The 15,723-nt window shown below is 36.5% G+C and overlaps 1 protein-coding gene across 3 annotated transcripts in view; it reads right to left on the bottom strand.

The window, feature by feature from the left end:
- Positions 1 to 6,059, bottom strand: part of LOC114941714 (discoidin domain-containing receptor 2) — a 146,330-nt gene extending 140,271 nt beyond the window's left edge. For 2 of the 3 annotated variants that reach the window (XM_085487070.1, XM_085487072.1), the window contains exons 1-2: positions 5,685 to 6,059; positions 5,333 to 5,380 (exon numbers count right to left, since the gene is read on the bottom strand). The gene's annotated coding sequence lies outside the window, so the exon portion shown is untranslated. The remainder of the gene's footprint in view (positions 1 to 5,332; positions 5,381 to 5,684) is intronic. The other variant, XM_085487068.1, reaches the window with a different exon arrangement.
- Between the last annotated feature and the right edge of the window lie 9,664 nt (positions 6,060 to 15,723).

The raw sequence follows: 15,723 nt of genomic DNA, 5'->3' as shown, positions 1-15,723 counted from the left end.
GCATGGCATCGGTGCCAATGAATTCGTGATGTCAAAATATTATTTTTGAAACAAACGCGTAATATTCCGAGAAATAATTGCGACAGTATTACGTGGACAAAACCAGATTTCGCAAAATATCCCATTGTCAGGAGAGTTACGAAGTTACGTTTTTTAAGTTGACGTGTCCCCGTCGGGGCAAAACAATAACGCGCGTCGCCGTTGAAATGACAGCGAAAACGAACCGTCGCCCCGTTCCTAAACCCGCTCTCTTGCCCGCAATGCGCGTTGGATCGCTACCATTATCACGAATGACGATGCAGACGCACGTCATTTTATCTCCCGACGCGTCCGGTCCGCTTCTGCGTTTGCGCGCGCGTGTGTGCGCATACGTGTGTATATGTGTATGTGTCAGATGGAGCAAAAAAAAAAGGGAAGTTTCTCACCTATACCGGCTGGAACTGCACCGTTCAGAAGTTTATTTAGCCGTCGACTGACACGAAAATCCCGCCGAGGCTTTTATTATGGACGACGCTGTCGGACTCGAAAGAGGAAAAAAAATGTCAATTCATCCAACAGCTTAACACAACGCGCGTGAGGCAGTAGCTATTCGTCCGACATGGCATTAATTGATTTATTTCGCAGTGTCGCTGTGGTCTCCTTCTTTGTGTTAATCTTTAACGCCTCCCGCATGTCTCGAGCCATCGTTCACGATGGCTAGAAAATGCGAAACGGTTCGTTGACGCTGAAGATTCATTACGTTTCTAATACAGCAGGCTAAATGACAGATTAGCGAAAGGGGGAATTTAGGAGGTCGGGTATCTATATAGAAGGGTATCTAGGGAGATATTTGTCTTGGCTGACTTGCATGTATTTGTCTTGAGAAGAGAAGAGGAACTTACAAGTTTCAGTTACGAGAGTGAAAGTCATATTCTCTATATTATAGCGACAGACTGCGAGAAGCATTTATCGCGTCGTAAACATTTATAGATACGTTAAATAGATCTCCCGAGTCATATCTCATATCCTCTTCTCGATAACCATTAAGTATAAAACTATAACGCGATCTAATATCTGTTTTTCTCCTAAATGAAAAACATTCTATTTATCAAGAAAGAAAATATTAATATTAAAGATATAATTCTCTTTAATATGTTTATTAAAAAAAAAAATAAATTTTTTTCTTTTAATATATTAAAAGCTAGCTTGACAGAATGTACTTGCTTATCAGATTATAAAAAATAATTAATTTTTTTTAATAGATATTAAGTAAGTATTTTTGTCATTTTATACGCGAATGCAGATGCGACGACGGCTGGTGCAAAATTTTCCCATACCAATAATTGCCGCCTACATTCTTAGTCGCCCTTTACAATTTCAACTATAAGCCCTATAAACTAAGACAAGCCAGATATCCACACGAACGAAAACGCTGCGTGCACACGTAGAGAACGCCGGTATTTATCGGTGTTCGATCAACATTCCACGGAGTGCGTAGATGCGCGTGCGGCGCGTTACGCAATCCAAATCGGCCGCGCTTTATCGGTCGTCAACCGGAAACACGCGTTTATACCAAGCTAAAGGCGACCGCACAGCGAGAGGATTCTTCCCCGACGCGCATATACGTCTATCCGAAGCGATCGATAAAATTCCGGAGGAAGGATGCCTCGGATGGCAGTCATCGTATATTTTAAGCGATTCAGCGCAGCGCGTTTATTAAAATGCAAATTCATACCGCGAATAAATATATAAATACCTGTGCAAAGTAATGTTTTGCCAATTACACAATTTTGTATAATTGTCAATTACTTTGAAAACAAAATTTTCGTTTACAATCGACAGAAGCTTTAAAGATATAAAATTCGAAGGCGCATAAATCTTTCTCGCGAATAGACTCGCTCAGTTTGACGAGAAGAGGGCATGGCGGAAAATAAAAGAAAAAAAAATAGAAGAACATTTCAAGAGTAGTTCATAGAAACTCGATACTTTACTTTTCGTCCTGAGTGCAGTAAAGTTTGAAGTACGGGTCAATAACAGGCCTTCGGACATAGGTCAGAGCGATGGTCGAGGAAAGCGGATAGGGAAGCGAAAACTCGGCATGGAGATAAGTAGGATGGCATATTGATTTCGACTGACTCTCTCTCCCGCGGTGGTTGGGAGGTTTGAAAGTGAGGAACTAACCACCACGAGGAAGAAGGAGAGACGTAGAAACGGCTAGTTAGAATATATGTACGACTGTGTAAGGAGAAAGACGAGAGAAAGACGGAGGAGGCTTGAGAAACACGAGGGAGGAAAGAGACGGACTGAATGAGCGAAGGTAAAGGGAACTCTGAGGAGAGAGGCACAAAGAGCGAGAGGGATAGGTACCGCGAGAATTACCAGATCGATATTAAGTTGCGATAGTTCCCGTTTCGACTGCAGGGCGCTCGCGTTTGCACCCTTACCCTTAGGCAACCCCTCTCCCACCTGTATTGTACCTGCCGCTACACCTGGCGACGACCTGACCCCGCGACCTGTGACCTCTAGACCGGCGGATCCGGATTATATCGAGCGATCGAAACCGACCTCCGTTACCTTCCAATGCTCGCGCAACAGTTCGCGCGCCTCGGTGCGCCGAGACAATTCCGGATTAGGCGCCTAAGGTGATAAATTGTCGGCGATAAATATTCGTTGCAGATGCATTGATCTATGTACATTATTGTAATAAGCCAGAGAAAATTTTGCGTCTATTTTTATTATATTAAATGTTAATGCGAGCGATATTATTTTGTCAACATGCTTTTCTTTTCGAATACAGTTTTATACTCACCATGAGTGTGTGTATAGAATTAAAAATGAATATTACAATTCCTTATAATCGATATTTGAATTTCTTGATTCGATGATAGCTATATGACAGACGGTGCGCCGAGACAATTCCGGATTAGGCGCCTAAGGTGATAAATTGTCGGCGATAAATATTCGTTGCAGATGCATTGATCTATGTACATTATTGTAATAAGCCAGAGAAAATTTTGCGTCTATTTTTATTATATTAAATGTTAATGCGAGCGATATTATTTTGACAACATGCTTTTCTTTTCAAATACAGTTTTATACTCACCATGAGTGTGTGTATAGAATTAAAAATAAATATTACAATTCCTTATGATCGATATTTGAATTTCTTGATTCGATGATAGCTATATGACAGACGCTCTAAGGGAATCTATCATATTCGATCATTTTTAACCTTATTCGTGTTTCCTTTGGCAAAAAGTGCGTTATATATAACTCTGTGAGCTTTAAATGGTATATTGGTATGGGTAATCGATTGGCAGTAACGCATGAAAAAGTTTTGAATAGAAGTTTCTCTGAATAGAATATTGCGCGTGATTCCAGGGATTTCAATTGTACATGAAAATATATTGTCTTTGTAAATATCGAATACTATAATATAAATATATCCTCGTAAAATAAAACTTTGTCGAATAAACATCACGTTCAATAATCGTAAATAAGATTTATAGTTAATTATATCGTAAAAATGGCAGGTAAAATAAATTTTTGCTTTTATTATTACGCGACCTACTTCTACGCGAAAGCATTTTTAAACTGACTCAAGACTGAAATATATTCAACGTAATATTCGACGTAAATTTTCGACGGTGGTTAAGCCCGTTCATACGTATTCAGGTGAAACTGCGTGGGAAGTACGAGGTCGTAGGTCAAAACACGATATTGCTGGACCTCTGATCCCGAAATGGTAGATCCAATGCAATACGATTGGTGATATTCATCGAATATTACGAGAAGATTCGACAAATAGATGCTAACAAATTACAACATCGACGAAAGATTTTGTGACGCGCGCATTACGCGTTTATTAAAAAAAATATTTGCGTTATCCGAAGAATATATTTTACTTATACTACTAGATAAAAATTTACCATGCCACTTTTTTTCTCGAAAAACTTCTATTGTATAGCGATCATTTCTTTAAGATTCGATATTTTTTTTTATATATCATTAATTAAAATAAATCAAATAATAATAAACGATCCAACTGGCATACAAATTATCTTTATTGTTGGTTAGTCATTATAATAAAATTAAAGACAACGTTTCGACCCTTGTTTTGGGTCCTTATTAAGTCTGACATAAATTAGAATAAATAACTATTAACCTTTTTAGAATTTAAAACATATTGAAGCACATATAAATTAATTGTCTCAATACGATCTTTCGTCAAGATGTCGTCTGTTGACGTTTTACCATATTGACGAAAGGTCGTATTGACACAATTAATTTATATGTGCTTTAATATGTTTTAAATTCTAAAAAGATTAATGGTTATATTTATTCTAATTTATGTTAGACTTGATAAGGACCCAAAACAAGGATCGAAACGTTGTCCTTAATTTTATTATGGTGTCTAACCAACAATAAAGATAATTTGTATGGCAGTTGGGTCATTTATAATTATTTGATTAATTTTATTAATCACTGGCGAAAAAAAAGAAATTACTACTTATTATCATTAATTAATTCGTAGCTTGTTGATTATATTTTTTAAATAGACATTTGCAATATATAACATAAATATGATTTGTCAACTGCAGCAGAAAATATGAACTTGCTTAGTGCAGTGAAATTCCAATACGATATCGAATATTATTAATAAATGGGTACAATCCTACAATCTCTTGTTCGATGTTATCTTTTATTGGCATTCATGTTGATCGCAATTAGCGCTTATACAGGTGAACGTCACCGACATCCACATGCTTACTGACTCGCTTCTTTTTGTTCACGTTTCAATCTCCTCTGCACGGAGAGATGTCGAATTAATTCGTAATGCTACATCCGGAAATCCACGATCGATTGATACTGCCCGGCACAGATGTGAATTATCAACGATCCACCGACTTGGACGGTCTCGAATCAACGAAACTACGATACGTGGAAGTGGTGACGCGGGAAAAGAATTACGGGGAAAACGATCAGAAGAGGTCACTGCTTCCTGGATGGCTGCCTCGCCGTCGCTTCCTGTGTTTACATTGCGCCATCCTGACGTCTCTTCTCGTCAGGACGCTCTCAAACGTGGATGCCGCGCTGACAACTTGTCAGTAAGCTTCTTGTGGATGTTTTCTGACGGGGGACACATGGTGCCCGTACGTTGTCGTAGACTAAACTTATGTCTAAGAGATAAAACAACGGATCTGCGCGCGATATGCCATATACATATTCATCTATAATTGTGTGTGTCTTTATGTTATTGCTGCATGTAAGATATATTTAGATCCATTATTTGACATGCAATTAGCAGATCCGTTATTTTAAAGTATAAAAGAAAAGTTTATCACACACTCACCGACCAATGCGCAAGTCACGGAGTTGATGACATTAGAGCTACGTTGATCTGTAAAATGTAAGTATAAGATTCAAATTATAACAGCGCTCATTTTGCAGTATTTTATTTTCAATTTATATAATAATAAACATATATTTAATAGTTGAAATAATTTTATAATTTTGAAAAGAGATCCTACTAATAATTCTAAAAATTTTAATTATTTAAAAGTAAACATTTTTGCAAGATTGTATATAAAAGTCTTTTTCTCTAATTCTCTCTCGTTTAAATCATCTAAATAAACATACTAAATTACGCGATTAAATCGCGCGTAGACGATTAATAAGTAACTAATATATAAATAATAAATTACCTTAGGGTTGCTCCGTCGGTGCCTGATGCCTCCTAGGCCTCTGCTCCTCCTCTTAGGTTGTCAGGGTCGTCAGGGTCCGTTAACTCACGCGCGACACTTTGGAAGGCACTCCCGCACTTTATACGCGCGACATTTTGATCGACACTTCCGTACTTACAATTAAACATGCGACACTGTGCACGACACTCCTGAATTCCGCGATCGCGAGGCAATTTCACGCGGGGAATGCACATCGAGTCGACGAAATATAATGCCGAGTAATAATTAAATACGAAATGAAAGAGGATGAATTCGATGGATCAACGCGCGAAAACACGACGAACCATACGCGTCACACTGAAAACCGACGTATACTATTCAGTGTGAACTCGATAACATCAAATGTGTTGATGAGTCATCTGATTGTGAGCTGTAATTGAAAATAAATATACAAGATATTAATATTTTTTAAAATTAGATTTCTCGATTATTTACACAATATATCGATCAAACTTTCACACAACGATATGTTATATACTAAGAAAATGAGCACTAAATATAAATTAATTTATTATTATCACAAAATATTATAAAATATAAATAATATGTAATATGCAAAATTTCTGGTTACTGATTTTCAATTTAATAATTAATTAAACGATTAATATATTAACATTTTTCATTATTTTAATGTGTTTGATTTAATTATTTTAATTGATCTTGCACTTTGTGTTTTATTAAACGAGCTCAGTTGAATGACATCGCATACAAAAATTTAAAGTATCGAACAAAATATATTTTACTCGAGGCATCAAATTCGAAAAATAATTATTGTCTGTAAGGACTATAATAAAATAGTAATTTATAATTGTATAAGTCTGTTTCTTCGATTCTTACTTGAAATAATATATATACATAATAGTGCAAAAGATGCACTTCAATAAAGACTTATCATTGTAATAGAATGACGTGTCGCTTATACCGAAAATTAGATAATTGTTAATTATTATAATTAGTGATCAATATTTGTTGCAATTATTGCTTTCTAAAAGAAATGTAAATATATGGAGCGCCTCGAATTATTATTTTACAGCTTGATTGTCGCCGCGTGAATGATAACAGGACAGAAATATAGCACGCAGTCGGTGTATAGAACCAATATAAACAATAGCGCGCTAGCTGTCAAGCCCGTCAAGGCTGGGACAAAATGCCAAAATGTAATTAATTTGTTGCAAAATATTTTACATATTATAAAATATATTATATGTTTTAAATTACAGATTTAATTTATTAACCTATTAACAGATTTAATTATTAAACTATCTTGTTGAACGGAACTATTCCGGGCCCTGTTTATTAACAAATAAATTTTTTTCTGTCGTACATAATCTAAGAGTATGCAACCCTACTCGTATTTTTTAGAACCAAACACAGGGTCGACCGTAATAAATTGTTAAACGAATTGAAATAATAAATTGTGCGACATATGCTTGAATGAATTTCTGTCTTTGATAGGTACGCTTATGAATTGACAATAGTGAAAATTAAATAAATGTGTAAACTGCTAACTGATAATATTGTGAAAGTAATCGCTTTTTAAATATTTAATGTTGTGCACTAATTACTTGATATAGTAAAATTACATATGTATGAAGATAAAATTATTTTTTGCAGAATTTTCTATTTCTTGAATTTCAAATTATTAATAAAATAAATTCTTTTTAATAAAAGATTAGATATCAAAAATATCACAATCTTTCTTATACTTTAATCACTTAATTAAAAATTTATTTATTTAAAAGAAATAATAATTTTAGACTCTACCTTTTAGTATAACTTGAATAATAATTGTAAAAGTTATTTTTTCCGATGATGAAAAAGCAAATCAGCATAAACTGATGTTAAAAATTCGTTAAAAAATTTACGCAGTCATCAAGACAAGACTCCAATGTTATTTACATCCATTATTTTCCACCCTTTTCTATTTTATGTACGAAACTTGATACAGAGAAACGAAAAAAATTTTAATCGAGAAACTTTTCTGAACAATATGAACCAGGTATTCACTGAAGGTCGGTCCTCCGGGCTTTAGATAATGCAATGGCTAGCTTTACTCTTAAAGAGAAAGTATCTTTGACTCTAAATTACTGATAATAAATTATTCGAACGTGGCAAATTATTTGTTAGCTAAAACTGAGTCGTATATAAAAATTTTTTTGAAAAATTTATTGTATTAATTAATTAAAAATAGCCATCTTTTGATCGATTTTGTATGTAAAAAAAAATTGTATTGTAAATGTGTTTTGTGGGAAAATGATTATTTTACTTTCTATTTTAAATTTAAATTTCTATCGTATCGTAAAAGAATTGTCAGAATTTCTAACTTAGAAATATTAAAAAACTTATTTATTAGAACGAAATTACTGTTATAAGATACACATTAAAGTATATTAATAATACTGTTTTGTTGGACACGATAAATATATTTATCTCTAGAATAAATCTAACAATGAATAAGCGAAATATTGTTCTCTAAAAGAGATACGCTACTTATTTTCGCGTTGAACGATAATGAGCCCTGTATCTGATTTTTACATGTGTTTTACACATATGAATAGCTGTTAGAACTGGTGCGACAGAAGTCGCACATATAAGCTGACTTTGCGCGGCTAATTAGGGTAATTTCCGCGGGACCGATGTAAACGCCACGTCATTATGACGACCATGACTAAAGACCCCTGACGTATTACGGCGTTCCACGCACAATGGCGAGACCAGAGATTCGCATTGCACAATACCACTCTGGCTCGATCTATGCACTAACGTTCCATCTGCGCGTCTTCCACGTGACGAGCTCACCCACGCATATATAGTTTATTCTGCTTCTGTATTCGGGTGTTCTATTCAAGTCAGGATAGGATTGTCATGCTTGAAACGTGAACAATGTCACTGTTAATATTTCAAACTAATGTAAATTAACTCTTTGTACATAAATTATGAACTTGCTCGTGAAAAAAAATTTTTCGAAAGAAGTAATTAATACTTCTGTATGAGAAAATTATTAACAATAAGTAATTCTAGAATGCTTATATAGACATTCGCGATATGATGTTATGATAATAATTAATGCTTCAAACATAGATCTGGTCTGGGATATAATGAATATTATTCAAATTGTGAAAACAGCGGACTGATCGTATATCCAAAAATTAATTAAATGTCTTATGTTATGAAAAATATTTTTGTATTATATTAGTAGCTCGTAGTATCTTCTCTTTTATAAGAGGTTTTAGCATTACGCTTCGTTGCGCGCTCAGTAACCGCGTAATTTTGGGATATCTTTTCTCGCCGTGCGTTATATTCGCACAGATTGGCCGACTTTTTAAAATTAATTTCTCATTAATTATTGCGAGGATAGCAAAACTGTAGAAAAAATTTCCTCGGTTTAACTCTACCTGTACACGATGTAATGCGATTATTATGAAACACTTTATATAAGAGGAGAATATTTTATAAGATGCTACTAATATATTGATACTACAAAAATGTTTTTATAGCCTAAGGTATTTAATTGATTTTTGGATATACGATCGGTCTACCGTATTTCAATTTACACACAACGGTGCAACCGCAAATTCGTATTGTATACCAGACCAGCTTGAATCGAACGCGAATATTCCATCTGTACGTCTTCCACGTGACGAACTACCCACGGTAATTGAGGTTTATGGAAATGGGCAGTAGTACTATTCTGTATCGGATAATGATTGTAACAACCTTTTCCAATTAAGATCTCTGGGCACATAAATGATGATTAATTAATTTTCGTTTCATGATTTAGGAATTATATATTAAAAAAAATAAATTTAAAACAATATTATTCTATTTTTATATTATATCGATTAGGGTATTATGTGATACAGGACACTATCGTTATATCAATCATTTACTTCATGGTTATTAAATATAACCATAAAGCATGCAAACAACGCGATATACATATATCATAATTCATAGTAAGATAAATAGTCAGCAAAATGAAATATCTAATAACCTCGGCATAGTTTATGAATCCATGCTGGGATTTATATGCCACGTTTCATATATAGCAAAATCGATTTCTAGACGATGCACGATTTAACGGGCCACACACAATGCATATGATTTAGCATAGCGCTATAAATATATCTGACTACCGAATTAAATGTAATAAATAGATAGGTTGGGCTATATTGAGGGGAAGTGAAATTTTGAGCTGGTGTTAGCACCCTTCGAAAGTAATCGTGTCTGCCACGATACGTCCTTCATTAATTACGGTTACGAGGGGGCAATATGCCAGGAATCTCGGGTACTTTAGTACAGCATTCACCGAAGGGGAAGAAAGAAGACTCACACATCTGCCAAAATCCCTTTCAAAAGGATGATAAATCTTTAGAAAATCAGTATCCGTAACCCTTCTTCGTAGCATTACAAATTATTTGGAACAATTTCACTTCGATCTGACTGAACGAATTCCCTTTGTATAACGTAAGCGCATAAAGTTGGAATTTTATTTATCCATTTTATTCCACTGTATCGGATAGATGCGGTTTCTCATATACATCGTAATCCATGAACCAGCACAAAAAATAACAGCATCAAATGTTAAACTACACGAAACATTTCTCATCTTGTTGATATCATCTACTGTCAGGCAATTCGCTAAATGCTCGGCGAAACTAGCCAACTCGCGGCAGTTTGCTAAACACTTGCAAGACATTGCTGAAATTCGAGACTTAATTACGAGAAACGCGGCAAGTTTATACGCTCCGGTGTGCTCGAACGGGACCCCGCGCTTTCTGTCCCAGGTGGAAATGCAGACTGGTTCCGCGCCAATGGGCATTATACGGGACTTGACAGTCAGGCCGCGGCGTGTTGCAGTGATTAATGCTAACTGCGAGCTATCCCTTCCCCGGACTATTGCCATCCACCCTCTCGCTCGCCGGTAACAGATGTACCCCCTATTAATCAATCCGGTCCTCCGTTCCTGCCCTCCCGGTATCGTCGGTGGCCGGGTCTAGTCTCTCATATCATCGCTCAACCCTTCTCGCCCTTTGCGTGACGCCGTATAGTCTACTTCGAACGTGTGTTTCACGTCCGATATCTCCGATTTGATACGCTCCTGAGACGATCACATATCTTGATTCCTGCACACTCGATCGCGTTCTATTAATATTAATAGAATAATATTAATGTACCAAAATATGAAAAGCGAACGGATATGTAGAAAGTTATATATTTCTACGTTCACTTGATAAATTCGTGGAAAAGAGTTTAGAAAAATTGAACGACATTCCTGATAGAATTTAAACGTAACTAATATTCGCAGAAACATGAAGATAACGTTATTTAAAAAAATTCACGTATTTAGAACAGTAATATCACAAATGTACGAGTTAATAATATTATGTATATATAATTTGTCTTCGAGCGACATGCAACAGTTATAATTCCCTTTGCGTAGCTCCTGCTATGCGAACTACTCGTGAATATATTATTCGCCTAAGAACGAGAGCAGACTAAAAGCAACGTTTCCAAATTTTCATTTGCATTCTGAGGCACATAACTCCGTTTCGTTTTGCCGCATCGTTGAGGCGGAACGTTGACTCGGAATACATAGAGCGGTCGAAGCAAGGAACCTCGAAATACGATGAAAGATAGGCATAAAGTGAAATAGTAACGAGTATCCGGAGGAAGTCGCTCTTATATATCTTTCGTACTTGAAAACTTGATTATACCTCACGAATCGGTTTCTTCTCAATTTCACAGATTCCGCCAAGTCCTCCTCATCAAATTAATAACAAGAATCATTAAGGCGTAATTTGATTGGCAACCGTAAAAATTAAAAGAATCCATGTCGAGGTATGATCGATTATACACGCTTGGTAAAATAGAGGGTTGCCTTGTACCATCATAATTTTAAGAACAATAAATAACTGGCTGTCTTTGCGGCGCTTAAGTGATTCTATAATCGACGTGACGTCACCGTCAACAATGCGTGTCTTTAATTCAATTCACACCTTGATGATAATAGATGTCCGCGATTAATTGAATAATGGAAAGAACGTAATGAGCCGACACGCGAAGAGGGTCCTGGAAGCTTGTGAAACGCTTTTTCGCTTTAGACCCGTGCCAAGTGCGGCCACAAAACGTCACCCTACATATTCCCCAACCAGCCGCAATATTTTTCGCGTCCATTAAGCGTGACCTCACGGTGGGGCGATACTTTTTTAAGTAGAGGGCGAAGAGAAATATCTTACGGTTCTAAACCTTTCTCAGTATCGATTCGTCTCTCGCTGTGACTTGTTTCGCTACCGCGACCCTCTACCATGCTTCTTATTTCAAGCGTCGTTAGTTAAGATAAATTCACTGTAGATTATTACGGGGATTATTATGCTTTGTGTGCGGCGCGGAGTGTTACGGTGTCCCGTAGAAATCATCGTTCAGTAAACAGAAGGAGCGGAACGAAAGTTCCATTAGGTTAATCTCCTCGGGTATATATATCGTGGCTCTATCAATAACATTTTGACAAGTTGGGGAGTACGTCCAATCTCGAAAATAATGTTTATATAATCGCCGAATTGTTTTTAGCGTATGCTCATAACAACAGATTTCTACTCAGGATTGATTAATGATTTTTATAAATAAGCGCTGTCATAAATTAAAAGAACGAACGATACAGCAAATGTATGCATTACTTGAATTCTTTTTTATATTAAATACATACTGGTAATTAGTTATTACAACAAAGAAGAAAATATTACATTTATCTTTGTCAATCTTCCCGCGAAAGTTTATCGCCAAGTATTAGTCTCCCCAAGTTTTCTGATACTTAAAAAACATAATCACGCGACATTCTTACGATGCGTCAGCGCGGAGATAATTAATTGGAAATTAGGAGGGTCGAGAAACGGCGGCTTAATCTGATGTAAGCTACTCGGCGAAACCTCGCAGGAGGTCTTCCGTTCCTCATCTATGGTCGCTCGTCGAGCGATTCGTAGATGCAGAGGAGCTCGAGAGCGCAGACAGAAGAAGAGAAGGAGGGAAGCCTTGAAAAGTTTTGAAATTCCGGCCGCGGAGCCGCGCGAAGGAATTGATTACGCAGCGACGTGGCCCGCGATAAATGGTAGTTAGTGGGGGTGCTGCTCGGGGTAGATAGCACGCGCTGGCATATACCAACGAGCCTAGGCGCGCGGATTCTTTACAACTGTTTGCCGGTGGTGGTTGCGCCTTGCATCCCGTCGACGAGATAAAACACGCAGAATCGCCGCGCCGTGTTACGTGGTCGCGCAGCCCCAGAGACCTTCTCTCCCTTTCTCGGCGAATCTTCCGCCAGACATCGACGTCCTTCTTTACGATCCCATCGTCCTACGGTGCAACGAAACTACCCCACTGATTTTCATTACGCGATCTGCCGTGTGACACGGTGAAATTTGAAGAGACTTTTCAAGCAGAATTTTTAAGATACGATCTTTATCTCCCTGCGCGTGAAGATACGAAAAGATATAGTGCGTGATACTTGAGAAATAACGAGATCGCTTGTTTTATGATCAATTACAAAATTTGTAAAAAAAGTCTGAAAAAAAAAAAAAACGAATTTAGCTCTTATAAGATAGTTGACATCAAAGAGACAAAGAGATTATCGTTCTCTTGTCTTTAATAGACGGAGACATCGTAAGCGACCGAGATACGCTGCTGCGGTGGATGCACCGGTAATAGCCCTAATCCCAGCGTAATTACTCCCTTAATTACACAAATTCAATTTGTATGAAGCTCCTGGTTCGGGTAACTCATATATCTTTAGTGCGACCATCTAACCACCGTAGTCTACAAAGGATTTCCAAATCATAGATTCCGCGTTAGAAAGCGTTACGGAAAAGAGGAAAAAGGAAAGAGTAATTGCAGAGGTCGGACGAACATAGAAAATGAAAATGGAGAAGATAGTTAATGGTTGAAAGAGGTAAGAGAAGGAACATTAATGGACGCGGAGAATGCGATTTCAATTATTGTCGGCGGCGGGTCTGAATAGCCGTTTACATTCGCGATACCGAGTTTCACCGAAATTATTCGCACAGTTCGTTGCTCGCATGCTCGATTGCACGGTCCTCAATTCTCGTTCAGGGCTTTTGTGTACAGTTTCCGATTCGCGCGCGTATGTTATGCAAAATCGTACAGTTAATGTAACGACATTTACAAATTTTTTGCAGAGTTAAAATTATGCATCAGTATTTAATTATGACACATAATTAAAAATTCAAACAAATATTAAAAGTATTAATATATAGATTTTAATTTAAATCGTAAATGGTTAATATGTCTCTTTCGTATATAGGTATTAATTCTTCAGGACACACAAACTAATTTTTACCATCGATTTAAATCATACGTGCCATTTTTTAACGGAAAAATATTTGTTTGTGATGCGAAAAGAGGAAGATATACATACATACAAAGAGAAATGCCGCACCGAAAAAATATAGTGGCACGCAAAAATTTTTGTTCGCTGTTCCAAGTTCGCTTCTTCGTATTGGCGGTCATCCAAAAATGTCTCCGCGAAAACTATCCGAGACTGGCAGCGTCTTCCGGCACTTAGTTAACCACTCTATCCACTCGGAACAAAATAATTGGTGACTTGGGAAAATTGGTACCCGGTAGAGTGAGTAAGCGCGGTCAATTTATTACGGGGCTGATTCGAAGACGATCTATCAGCGGGCTAATAGTCCGTCGAATAGTCCGTCTGTAATGTCTCGATATGTCGAAAGTCTAAGTTTGAGTTAGATAAATATATTTAAGTTAAATTGTTTTACACAAGAAATATATAATGATATATTTGCTATTACATTATTATGGCTTTATCAGATAAAGATATATAATTAATGTGCTGATAAGCGCTATTTGTAGATATGAATTAATTATAAAAAAATATATATATTTCAATTGTGTAATATCTTTATAATTGGAAAGCTGCATCTCTCTATGAAAATTTGTATATTATTTACGCATAGCATAATATATGTATTTGTAATGGTAGATCGAGAAGGCGTATCCTTAGAAATGAATTATGGCTTGCCGCCTTCCTTGCATAATGCACAATACAATATGAATTCAATAATTAATAGCAGCGATTAATAAGCACATTTGTCTGATTTTGTGTTAAAACCTAGATTAGACAACATTTATTTATGTCGCAAAAAAATTCAGCGTAGAAAAAACGTTACATCGAAGAGATATAATCAGGAAAATGTACCATGCTTTTTTCTCTATCATTTCTCTAATACCTCTGCGTCGCTGCGTACTTGTAAGGACCACCCTCTGCGTAGACAGGATTATTCATAAATCACGTCTGTGCCGTGAAAGGCGATCTTCGGAACATATTGGGGAACTAACGACAATTTATCAATTACTAGATCGATTGGTCGCATAACTAAAATCAGAGCTTTGCGGGATGAAATTGATTCTATGCAAATTGCATCTTTATTCCTTCAGCTGGATATTATCGGCTATCATAAATATTCTCAGCACTCACATGTTCGCTCTCGCACGTATTCGCTTAGCATAAGCTTAAAAAAGATACCTTTATCAAATATTCCCTTTAAAGTAGAGAAGCTATAGCCGGCTGCAATGTAACTTTCTTGAAATGTATAACGAATGGATGACATCGTGCAGTAATAATTCGGCATAAAAAATTGCTAATTTTCAATAATTGTTTTACATCGATTGTTAAAAAAAAAAAAAAACAATTTCCAATAATTTAAGCGTATTGTGAGATTTAAATAAACCAAATTCGAGAAAAACCTTTTACATTCGGTCTCGATCAACCGTTATTGTCTCTCGGATCAAGCGATGCTACTATTGTAAGCGCGGAGAAACCAATTCGCGAAGTACAATTCGGAATGTGGGGTTCCATTCTTCACGGACAAATGGGCACGGCGTTTGCGAACGAAGTTCGAGATATCGTTTCGACCGTCCTCTCTCCCTCTCTCTTTCTCTTTCTCTCCTCTTCCCTGGAAACGCGCCGTAC

The sequence above is a fragment of the Nylanderia fulva genome, unplaced genomic scaffold (assembly GCF_048542155.1).
Source record: "Nylanderia fulva isolate GAGA-0341 unplaced genomic scaffold, ASM4854215v1 Scaffold5, whole genome shotgun sequence".
NCBI lineage: Eukaryota > Metazoa > Arthropoda > Insecta > Hymenoptera > Formicidae > Nylanderia > Nylanderia fulva.
The sequence above is the reverse complement of the archived record's forward strand: the minus strand, read 5'-3'. Positions and strand labels throughout refer to the sequence as shown.